This window comes from Sus scrofa, chromosome 7, assembly GCF_054392235.1.
Source record: "Sus scrofa isolate SSC_HxYL_T2T_F1_AM1 chromosome 7, Sscrofa_HxYL_maternal_Yorkshire_Landrace_v2.0, whole genome shotgun sequence".
NCBI lineage: Eukaryota > Metazoa > Chordata > Mammalia > Artiodactyla > Suidae > Sus > Sus scrofa.
Genome location: NC_139389.1, coordinates 12,091,124 through 12,101,083, shown reverse-complemented (window position 1 = coordinate 12,101,083; position 9,960 = coordinate 12,091,124). Strand labels below are relative to the sequence as shown.

At 42.2% G+C, this 9,960-nt stretch overlaps 1 protein-coding gene across 3 annotated transcripts in view; it reads left to right on the top strand.

Moving 5' to 3' along the window:
* The first annotated feature begins 88 nt into the window (after positions 1-88).
* Positions 89-9,960, top strand: part of LOC110261786 (uncharacterized) — a 321,102-nt gene continuing 311,230 nt past the window's right edge. For 2 of the 3 annotated variants that reach the window (XR_002346325.2, XM_084967495.1), the window contains exon 1: positions 89-267. The gene's annotated coding sequence lies outside the window, so the exon portion shown is untranslated. Of the gene's footprint in view, positions 268-2,706; positions 6,696-9,960 lie in introns of those variants that run through there. The other variant, XR_014809662.1, reaches the window with a different exon arrangement.

Below are 9,960 nucleotides of genomic sequence, written 5' to 3'. Positions count from 1 at the left end.
CAGAGCTTCTGCACACGGCCCGCCCCTGCCCTCCTGTACGGAGGCATTGTGCGCAGCCTCTGTGAGCACAGCCCACCGCCGCCATCTTGAGTCGCAAGTCGGTCGCAGCTTCCTCCCGACGCCTGGGCTTCGTCTCTCCACCGGGGCTGAGGTGTCGGGCGCAGTGAACTCGAGTCTGAAGGGCCGGGGTCGCGGCCCTTGTGTGCCGCGCCCTCTGAGCAAGTGTTACTATGCACACAGGAAAAGAGAAGGAAACAAAAAAGAAAGGTTAGAGTTTATTTTCTTACCCAGACTGTGGTTTTGTTTCCTGGGACCTGTGAATGGGCTTTGCCCGTGTGACCGCGTCAGTTTTAAATTTGGAGCTGGAGGGAGCAGCAGACATTGGTTCATTGCACTGATTTGACGGATGAGGGAACTGAGTCTCAGGTGCTGTTTATAAAGGAAAGGTGACTTTAGAGGTAAAGCAGAGGTGCCAGACGCAGCTCTCTGGTATTTAAAGAGAGCAGAGCAACCCAAAGGAGGCGTTTTTTTATTGTAATCCATTGAGTCAGTCATTGCGAGGATTTCGGTTATTGACGTGTCTGTCAGTGACTTACTAAAAAAAACTAAAGAGAATTCAAAGGTATTCTTATGATGATGGCATTTCATTCGTACTCATAGATACTTCCTTGAGAAAAAAGGTGGAGTGCATGACATTTATAAATATTATCTGTCTAGGGTGTTTGGTGGGGACCTCCCACAGGTTCAGGTGCTTGTCCCAGGTTGAAATATCCTCCCCTTCGCTCCTCCCTGCCTGAGTCCGTGGAACGCAAGAGTAGCTGGCTTCTAAATAAGTCGACCCTTCTTGTCAGGGTCTGGCTGAAATTAGACCTTCTCCATCAGGCCTTCATTTAATTCAACCTTTGTGTTTGGCTCCCAGCAAAATCTGCAACTGTGGTACTTGAACTTTTTGGCCTCAGGACCTTAAAGATTATTGAGGAGCCTGAAAAGCCTTTGTTTATGTGGGCGATACCAATATTGATAATTTTGGAAATTAAAACAAAGTCTTAAAACACAGCTCCCCATAAGCACACATGCCATTAGCCACCAGAGAGATGTCATCACCCATCCTGTAGCCTCTGGGAAATGCCACTGTGTACGCAGGAGCGAATGAGCATAAGAGGCAAATGATACCTTAGCATTATTTTAAAATGTTATTTTTACATTTTATTGTGTACAATGCATTGAACCAAAATTGCCCTTTTAACCCTGTTTAAGTGTACAATTCAGTGGCATTAATTATATTCACGATATTGTACAACCATCACCACTCTCTATTTCCAAAATCTTTTCATCACTCCAAACAGAAACTCCATAACTATCAAGCAGTAACTTACCATTTGCCATCCCCACCCCAGCTCCTGGTAACCTCTAATCTACTTTCTGTATCTATAAATTTGCCTATTCTAGATATTTCATATAGGTGGACTCAGACACTTTCTCCTTTTGTGTCTGGCTTATATCACTTAGCATAATGTTTTCAAGGTGTATCCATGTATCAGAACTTCATTCTTTTTATGGCAGAATAACATCCCATTTGTACATATATACCTATTTAGTTTATCCATTCATCTGTTGGTGAATACTTGGGTCATTTCTAGCTTTTGGTTATTGTAATGCTGCTATGAATTTGTCACACAAGTAGCTATTTGAGTTCCTGTTTTCTTTTTCTTTTTCTTTTTTTTGTCTTTTTAGGGCCGCCGCACCCACAGCATATAGGAGTTCCCAGGCTAGGGGTCCAATCAGAGCTACAGCCACTGGCATACACCAGAGCCACAGCAGTGCCAGATCTGAGCCGCATCTGCGACCTACACCACAGCCCCTGGGCAACGCCGGATCCTTAACCCACTGAGCGAGGCCAGGGATCAAACCCGCAACCTTATGGTTCCTAGTTGGATTTGTTTCCGCTATGCCACAACGGGAACTCTGAGTTCCTGTTTTCAATACTTAGGGGTCTATGCTTAGCTATGAAATGGCTGGGTTGTATGGTGTTTGTATGTTTCACATTTAGAGAAACCACTCAACTGTTTCCAAAGAGGCTGTAGCCGTTATATTCCCACCAGCAGTGCATTAGGATTCTAATTTCTGCATATCCTCACCAACATTTTTTTTCGGGTTTTTGTTTGTTTTGTTTTTGGTAATAGGCATCCTAGTGAGTGTGAAGTGGTATCTCATTATGGATTTGGTTTGCATTTCCCTAGTTACAATGACGTTGAACATTTTTTCCTGTGGAAAATAGTTTTGACTTTCCAGATTCCTACTGTAGACAGTGCCACGTCTTAGAATATTCCTGCCCTTTAATAAAATCCCATAGTGTTGATGCAGTAAGCAATGCAATTGCCTTATACCTATTTCATGTAGTACCCTGTATACTGTCTGCATGTGATAAGTGCACCCACATTGTCTTGATTAATTAATTGCTTACCCAGATTCCTTCCTTCTTTTTTTACAAAGAGAAATGCAAATTTGTATAGGATGATAATGGGCATAGTAAAAATATTCACCTCCCTAGGGGGCTCTTGCAGCCTGGAGTGTCTGTGTGACCCAGATTTGGTGGCATACTTGAAGTCTACAGGGAGGGGCCTCTAGGGAAGCTTTTGTTTATCTGATAAGAAGGGTAGTTTCAGCTGGCGTATGCCTTTACCCTTCTCTGCCCTTTCCTTTCAGCTTGGACACTGTTTCTGTATGTGGAGTACACAGCCTGCAAGCCTTGGCATGAAAGCACACAATAAGGACAGTGGAGCAAGAAACTAGAAGGAGCCTGGGCCCTTGATGATTTCCTCAAGTCTCAGCCCTGGTCTGCTGGCGCTTGGACTTTTGATTCAGCTTGTAAAGCCTGATTTGGTTAAGCCTTTGTAGTTGACTTTTGTTAGATATGACCCAAAGGACTATTACCCCACATGTGGTAAAAGCCTAAAAAACCCTGGCATGTGGGAATCTAGAATCAAGGGAACCTAAGGAGAGAAAAGGAGGCAGAAAAGAAGAGAAACTGAGTGTATCACAGGGCCAACTGCATGGGCAAATATGGAGGTAAAATGCAGGGTAGATGCTGCCTCTCACCTCCAGGCTCATTTACTGTCTGCTTCTGATCATGCAGCCTCCCCCATGCCCTCTAAGCCTCTTCCCTTACAGGCTTGGGGCATGGTGCTCAAATAGTCGAGCTTCCTTGGAGTATAGTTTAAAACACCATGAATTTGAGGCTCATTGACAAACACAATCCCTGAATCATTAGCCTAAGTGTCTGTTCATGCAGAGTGTGGCTACCCTAGCAGTGAGAAAGAACCTTGAGTGTCCTTGAAGGGTAAGGGCAGAATATTGGGAATAGAAACACTCATTTGATGCTTGTTTGAACAGTGAGTGAGGTTCGCAAAATATCTAGCAGCTTTAAATTTTTGACTTGTGGAATAACATAAATAGGAAATAAAAGGTCTTGTCTTTCATGAAAAATTTATTTTTATAAATACCTAGAGTCATGTAGCAAACTTTAGCTGCTTTGCTCATTAATTCTATGGTGTGGTTGAATGTTGCCGAGTATTTGCTTTCTTCTCAGGTCATTTAAGATTATTGATTCCTCTTCTAGTGTAGAACTCAATTCTCTAAGGGCTGGTTAGCAAAACATTTCCCACTCACACAGTGCCATTTAAAAATGATTATGCTCAGTGTCTTCAGCTTAAAGTTTCCCTTCTTGGCTTCCATATGCTAGCAGTTTGTACACCTCTCTTTTATGCTTTATTTTTTAGGACCCATTCCAAGGTGGTAACATTCTCTCTGCCTTCTCTTGGTGGCAAAACAGCAACAGAGACAAGGGCTATACCAGATGAGCTGCAGAGAGGTTTTTTCCCAATAACCAAAAGTTTCTGGAGAAAATGAAATCACTATAAGTAATCATGTGTTGTCTTTTGGCTCAAAAGTAAAATGCTAAGTTACGCATTAGTTGTTGCATAAATTTGCATATTGATATATACAATCCTAACAACTTTAATAGCATCACAGATTAGCAGAGACAGATGCATGCAGACACACACAGGCTGACATTCAGAGACTCCACGCCAGAGATGAACTGAGCCTGAGAAAGAGGTGGAGATGGTTCCATGAGAGCCAGGAGGATTAGGAAGGCTCTAAAGGAAAAACAGAGGGCCTGGGAGGGCAGGTGTTACTCACTGGTTCTCCTTCCCTGAACAGCAGATCACTTTAAGTAAACTAGCCCCAGGCCCATAGGCTTGTGTCCTCTCCTTTGATCTTTAGACTTGGTTCTGAATGGAGTGTAGAGAAAGATGACTTATAAGGGCTTAGAGTGAATCAGAAAGTCCAGATTGAGGCCCAAAGGAGCATTTAGACTTGTTTTAATAAAAGGAGAGGTGGGCTCTTTCTTCTTAGGCCTTGAGTAGGGCATCTGAGGGCAGGACTAGACCTGAGCTGCCAGAACAGGTAGAACCCTTTGGCACTTTGCCAAAAATGATCACACCTTGAATTAAGATTCCACCCTGTGTTGATTTGCAAACCAAAGTTCCAGTTTATTTTCTATGGAAAATATACATGTCATGAAGATCTAAGTTTTACCACTGAATAGTCTACTCTCTCCTGGGAATCCAGACACCTTGGAAACCACTTAACATTAGGACAAAGGGCAAAGAATTTCTTAAGAAACATCTTTCATGTGCTTCAAGAGGCTACAATGGTACCACCTCCACAATAATTAAATACCAGGTGGCCTCAGGTCAGTGCGGGAAATATATTCTTAATTTTTTATTCTTGGCCTTTCAAGGTTGGTTATTCCAACAATCTTTTGTTTTTTTGTGTTTACAATGGTCATTGCAAAATCAACAGCTTTTAATTGCAATGCATATCTTTGATTCCATAAATATTTATTATCTCAGTATAGGCTTGGTGCTCCCATAGAGTTAGGTACCGTGGCAGAAACAAAGATCAGTAAGACGCAAGTCCTGACCCTGAAAAAGCTCACAGCAACTAAAGGAGGATGACACAAATACCCATGACTACACAACAGTTGGGGAGAGATTACTTTAGAGAAATATTCAGAAAGTGCTGAGGGGATTTAAGGATGAGATATTGAATCTGTTTGCCAAGATGGTGGGAGGCTGGTTCGTGGATGAGGTGGCATTTAAGCTCAAACATAAAGAATGGGTATGATCTTAACAAGCAGAGATGTTCAGATGGGGTAGGAGGGAGTGGAGGAGAGAGAAGGAAGTAGCTGAGATGCAGCCCGTGGTAAAGACAGGAGACAATGTGGGGCCACACCCAGCCTTTTGTTCAGATACATGCCTCATGCTTAGACCTAATGTACAGAGGATGCCTGGGAGAGTAGTGGGAGACGGAGTAGGAAAACTGCTGGGAGCTGAAGGTGCACAGCCTTGGTGCCAGGAGCTTCACTTTGTGGGAACTGGTTACTCCCAGGTATTTGCACAACAGAGGGCTGTGATCTGTGGTTCTGAAGATTACTTTGATCTCAGTGTACACAGTGGACCAGAGGGAAAGGAGAGGGTGAGGGGGCCAATGTGGAATTCGCTTCAGGATTTCAGATCATAAATATTGGTGACCCGCCTGAACTAGGAAAGCAGCAGTGAAAGTAAAAAAGGTGAAGGTGTTGCAGGAGATACTGTGAAGATAGAATGTGTAAGTCTTGGTAATGAGTGGGATGCAATGAGAAGAAGGATGAGTCAAAAATGACTAATAGAGGCTAACATTCATTGATGGTTGTGCTAAGCACATTACATGTATTAACTTATTTGATCCTCCTAACAACTCCTTGAAGTGGATACTGTTACTATCCCCATTTTGCAGACAAGAAAACTGAGGCATGGTGATTTATATATCTTCTCTAGAATTCCAACCCATGTCTCACTAGAGTCCTGTCATCCTGCCTTCCGTGGTGCTCTACTCATTCCTACCCGACACCTTTCACCATGGAGCTCCTCAGCTGGATGATTTTTCCTCTCTTCTCTGCCCATTCAGTAAACACATGCTGATTGAATTCCCCTCTTGTCTTGACTCACAGAGCAAAGGGAAAATGACCACAGTCCTGGAAACAAATTTGTTTTTGTCACTGAACCAAAATAGGTAGTGCTTTTACAAAGTGGCATAAGACTCTGCCATTGTATTCATAGTCAATTAAAAAAAATTTCCCTAATGGCAGTTGGTATCATGATTAAGGTTTTTATTTATTGCTTTGTTATGATAAAACAAAACAAAACAAATCCTGCTGAATTCTCTTCCATGTGTCAGCAGCAAGGCATTTTTCATATTGGTATACTTGCTGCTACGTGGATATTTTGATAATCAGTCTGATCTCAACTCAGTGGCTTTGCTCTCTTGGTCTCTGGGCTAAGTTCAAGCTGTTCTAGAATAATTAAAGATCATCTTCCTTTCTCTAGACTGGTCCACGGGCTCTCATTAGCTCTATTTAGTTCTCAGGCTGAAACTCTTGATTCATCCTTTCTTTCTGTTTTCTTTTACGTATTGAAACTGCAGTACTGAAAATTCTTGATTTGAATTCAGGTACTATGAGGATAATCATAGTGTCGCTTTCTTAAACACATGGTATGCCAGCAGCTTTCAGAGTGACAAAATGCAGGTTTATTGTGTGATTACAGTTCTGTCCTCTGCAAGTGAGGAAATAAATTTGCCAAAAAATAAAACGCTTGCATTTTTTTTTTTAATTAAAGGGCTTTTATGGCTTGCAGGCAACCTGTTTCATTGCCCTAATAATTGGAATAGTCACTGTAGTACCAGTTAACTGCTTGCATATATTATGAACAAGAGCAGATCTTGCAGAATCAAGTGAATCATATGAGTGTGAGAGTGTGTGCATGTGTGTGTGTATGCTTGTGAATATATCCAAGATACTGTGTGCGTATGTGGGCATACGTGTGTGTGTGTATGCTTCTGTATAAATCTGAGTACCATATACTTGCGTAGTGATAAATATCTCCTGCTACCAAGTGGTGATTTATGGGGAGGGCTTTTTTGCTGTAGAACAATAGCCTTCAATAGTTTTATAAGGCACCAATGTGGAACGGTCTTCAGCTCTTTTAAAGATGGTCTTTATTTTCTTTTACCCTGTATTACTATAAACCAGAGTTCCTGTCATTTATCACTTCCAATTCTTTTTAAGAAGAAACCAATCTTAGGAGTTCCTGTTGTAGCTCAGCAGGTTTAGGACCCAGTGTTGTCTCTGGGGGGGTGCAGGTTCAATCCCTGGCCTCACTCAGTGGGTTAGGGTTCCAGCATTGCTGTAAGGTAAGGCTTAATTTGCAGATGCAGCTCAGATCCAATGTTGCCTTGGCTGTCGCCTGGACCCCAGCTGCAGGTCCGATTCGACCCCTAGCCTGGGAACTCCATTTGCTGCAGGTGAGACCATAAAAAAAAAAAAAAAAGAAAAGAAAAGAAAAAAAGAAACCAATCATAAACACTAATTCTTAAGCAAAACAAGAGTTGCGTTGATGTCTGTCTGTCTGTCTTTTTTTTTTTTTTTGGTCTTTTTGTCTTTTTAGGGCCGCACCAGCAGCATATGGAAGTTCCCAGGCTAGGGGTCTAATCAGAGCTGTAACTGCTGGCCTACACTATAGCCACAGCAACGCACGATCCGAGCCATGTCTTCGACCTACACCACAGCTCATGGCAACACTGGATCCTTAACCCATTAATCGAGGCCAGGGGTAGAACCCGAAGTCCTCATGGATGCTGGTCAGGTTTGCTAACCCCTGAGCCACAGAACTCAGCATGTTTTTCTTTTATCCAAAACATCTTGCTCTTTTTTTTTTTTTTTTTTTTTTTCCCATCCAGAGGGTAGTTTCGTTGTTGGGTGTGCTCTCACCATCTTTTTCATTTATTTGGATAGAAATAAAATGTTGATAAATACCTTTTGAGGGTGAAAGACCAAGGGCAAGGAATTAGTTATTTTAGTGCCGTTAAGAAGCAGTAAATATGGACTTCTTAATGGACTCATCCTGCCTTTTAGGCCCTGGTATAATTTTCTTTTTGAGCCAGTGGTTCTCCAATTTCATGTTGCATCAGAATCACCTGAGAATTTTGGAAAACAGTTGATAATGCCCAGAGATTCCAATTTTAATTGGTCCCAGGGGGGTCAGTGCATCCATACTGCTTAAAAACTCAGCAGTGATTCGGATGATTGGAATCAGAGGAGGATTGAAAACCGCTATTCCAGATCCTAGACTGTTGGTTTCAAAATCACATTAGGTCATCTGGAGAACTTTTTAAAAATATTGATGCGTGGAGTTCCTGCTGTGGTGCAAGGGGATCGTCGGCATCTCTGCAGCACCAGGACACAGGTTTGGCCCCCGACCAGGCACGGTGGGTTAAAGATGTTGCCGCAGCTGCAGCGTGGGTCACAGCTGAGGCTTGGATCTGACTTCTGTCCTGGGAACTCCATGTGCTATGGAGTGGCCAAAAAAAGCAAACAAACAAACAAAACCTGATGCTGAGGCCTCACTTGAGGCCAAATATGTCAGAATATCTGGGGTGGGATATTTATTAGACGTTCCTTAGGCAATTATAATCGTTGACGAGATTGAAAACCATTAGTGTAGATTATGAGTCGATGCCAGTCTACACGATGTGGATTTTACTAAAGCACCAGTAAGAAATTACTGTAAAGTGTTCTTTTGCATGCCACATAGCCAGCTTTTCAAATACTCCTTTCCTTTTAACGTCTTTGCTTTTCCCCAAAATGCCTTTTGCTAAAGATTCATCTCTCTCCTCTCCCTCTCTCAGAAACTCCATTCCCCCAGTAGCTTCTCAAACCACTTTTCCCCATAGCTGGGTCTTCTTTTGTTTCTATACTGTTTCTCAAATCAAACTCAGGAAAACATTTTTTATTCTTCACTCATATATCAGGAGACTCAATTTACCCTTCAAAAATTAAGGATAGAGTATTTACAAAGCACACACACATGTATTTCATTTAATTTACACACAAAAAAATGAGCATTGAAAAAATTAAGTGGCTTACTCAAGGTGACACAGTAAGGAGGTGGTTGAACAGAAGCTAGAATTCTGTAATTCTGGCTCCTAGGCCAGTGCTATTCATTCTCATCCTGTTGTTTAGTATGTTCTCATTTCACAGTGTCTGAAATTTATTCTTTCTGATCTAGTTAGACTTGCACCGTTATTATTCATTCAGTCATTAACCTTTCATGAGTGACTCGCACAAGGAGTATATATCATCATAAATACCAATTTAAAGAGCTAAGTTAATGTGTGATAATAAGGTGCCATGGGGCTTTAAGGCAGGCTTGACCACATCCAGCAAAAAGGCTCAGGGAAAGCTTTACAGAAGAGGTGACATTTGGTCTTAGGTGCAAATAGTGGAGAGATGTTAACAAACCTGAGGAGGAGGGCAGCCATCCAGGCAATGGGGAAACCATGGGAAAGGCTCAGAGGTGGGAATCACAGGGCAATAGCTCATGTCCGTTTGGACAGAAGTGACCTTTAGGGAGTCCTGGGCAATAAGGCAGGAGAGTAGGTGTGCTTTGTAAACTGGTAAGTGAAATGTAACGTCAAATTTTATATCATTATTGTTATTTTTCACATGACAGTCAAGGGAGTAGAAAAATCTATCAGTCCAAATACAGATAACTGTTTCAACAGCCTTGACTTTTGAAAATTTGTAGATATATACAAATTGAAGTATAGTCAGTTTGTGTTTCACAGTGTGATGTTGACATCCTCCCATCTTTATTTTTCTGTGATTTTTTTTTTTTTTTTTTTTTTGGTCTTTTCTAGGGCTGCACCTGCGGCACATGGAGGTTCCCAGGCTAGGGGTCTAATGGAGCACTGCCCTGCGCCACAGCCACAGCAACACAGGGTCCAAGCTGCGTCTGTGACCTACACCACTGCTCATGGCAATGCCGATCCTTAACCCACTGAACAAGGCCAGGGATT